General features: G+C 46.9%; 1 non-coding gene across 1 annotated transcript; it reads left to right on the top strand.

Annotated features, from left to right (window-relative positions):
- Window positions 1–566: 566 nt before the first annotated feature.
- LOC140679096 (U1 spliceosomal RNA) lies at window positions 567–730 on the top strand. Its single transcript, XR_012050688.1, has one exon. It is a non-coding gene; the product is annotated as a U1 spliceosomal RNA (small nuclear RNA).
- The last annotated feature ends 1,558 nt before the right edge of the window (window positions 731–2,288 follow it).

Consider the following 2,288-nt stretch of genomic DNA (forward strand, 5'->3'; position numbering starts at 1 on the left):
CACATTTTGACTCTTCAGGCACCATCCATCCATCCGTCTTCTTCTGCTTATCCAAGGTCAGGTCGCGGGGGCAGCAGCCTAAGCAGATTTTCCGGGAGACTCCCCAAATTCAGCGCCTCTCCCGAAAACCTCCCGGGACAAATTTTCTCCCGAAAATCTCCCGAAATTCAGGCGGAGCTGGAGGCCACGCCCCCTCCAGCTCCATGCGGACCTGAGTCCGCTTTCCCACAATATAAAGAACGTCTACAGTAAAGCAGTCCGTCTGCCGTAAACAGCAACGTTGTGACACTCTTAAACAGGACAATACTGCCATCTACTGCTTTCATCAAATATATTTTGTGCGTGCCACAATGCATCATCAGAGAGGGTGTTCAGCATGGTTAGAAAGATAGTGACAGAGAATAGAACAAGGATGGACAATTCAACCCTTAACTCAACAATGAGTAGATGAGTGTTATGTGTGTGTATATGTGTAAATAAATGAACACTGAAATTCAAGTATTTCTTTTATATATATATATAAATACTATAATAATATATAATAATAATAATAAAATAATATATATATACTTACCTGGCAGGGGAGATACCATGATCAAGAAGGTGGTTCACCTAGGGTGAGGCTCAGCCATTGCACTCCGGCTGTGCTGACCCTTACGAATTCCCCAAATGTGGGAATCTCGACTGCATAACTTGTGGTAGTGGGGGACTGCGTTCACGCTCTCCCCTGATTTTTGCCTACTCAGTGGCCTAGTGGTTAGAGTGTCCGCCCTGAGATCGGTAGGTTGTGAGTTCAAACCCCGGCCGAGTCATACCAAAGACTATAAAAATGGGACCCATTACCTCCCTGCTTGGCACTCAGCATCAAGGGTTGGAATTGGGGGTTAAATCACCAAAATGATTCCAGGGCGCGGCCACCGCTGCTGCCCACTGCTCCCCTCACCTCCCAGGGGGTGATCAAGGGTGATGGGTCAAATGCAGAGAATAATCTCGCCACACCTAATGTGTGTGTGACAATCATTGGTACTTTAACTTTAACTTTAACTTAAATATATATATATATATATATATATATATATATATATATATATATATATATATATAGCTAGAATTCACTGAATTTCTTATATATATATATATATATATATATATATATATATATATATATATATATATATATATATATATATATATATATATATATATATATATATATATATATATCCATCCATCCATCCATCTTCTACTGCTTATTCCCTTCGGGGTCGCAGGGATATATATATATATATATATATATGAAATACTTGACTTGGTGAATTCTAGCTGTAAATATACTCCTCCCCTCTTAACCACGCCCCCAACCACGCCCCCCGCACACACACCCCGAAATTGGAGGTCTCAAGGTTGGCAAGTATGCCCCAGCCACTTCGTCCAGCTCTTCCCGGGGGATCCCGAGGCGTTCCCAGGTCAGACGGGAGACATAGTCTTCCGAACGTGTCCTGGGTCTTCCCCGTGGCCTCCTACCGGTCGGACGTGCCCTAAACACCTCCCTAGGGAGGCGTTCGGGTGGCATCCTGACCAGATGCCCGAACCACCTCATCTGGCTCCTCTCCATGTGGAGGAGCAGCGGCTTTACTTTGAGCTCCCCCCGGATGACAGAGCTTCTCACCCTATCTCTAAATGAGAGCCCCGCCACCCGGTGGAGGAAACTAATTTCGGCCGCTTGTACCCATGATCTTGTCCTTTCGGTCATAACCCAAAGCTCATGACCATAGGTGAGGATGGGAACGTAGATCGACCGGTAAATTGAGAGCTTTGCCTTCCGGCTCAGCTCCTTCTTCACCACAACGGATCGATACAGCATCCGCATTACTGAAGACGCCGCACCGATCCGCCTGTCCATCTCACCATCCACTCTTCCCTCACTCGTGAACAAGACTCCGAGGTACTTGAACTCCTCCACTTGGGGCAGGGTCTCCTCCGCAACCCGGAGATGGCACTCCACCCTTTTCCGAGCGAGAACCATGGACTCGGACTTGGAGGTGCTGATTCTCATCCCAGTCGCTTCACACTCGGCTGCGAACCGATCCAGTGAGAGCTGAAGATCCTGGCCAGATGAAGCCATCAGGACCACATCATCTGCAAAAAGCAGAGACCTAATCCTGCAGCCACCAAACCGGATCCCCTCAACGCCTTGACTGCGCCTAGAAATTCTGTCCATAAAAGTTCTGAACAGAATCGGTGACAAAGGGCAGCCTTGGCGGAGTCCAACCCTCACTGGAAACGTG

This window comes from Nerophis lumbriciformis, linkage group LG10, assembly GCF_033978685.3.
Source record: "Nerophis lumbriciformis linkage group LG10, RoL_Nlum_v2.1, whole genome shotgun sequence".
NCBI classification, from domain to species: domain Eukaryota; kingdom Metazoa; phylum Chordata; class Actinopteri; order Syngnathiformes; family Syngnathidae; genus Nerophis; species Nerophis lumbriciformis.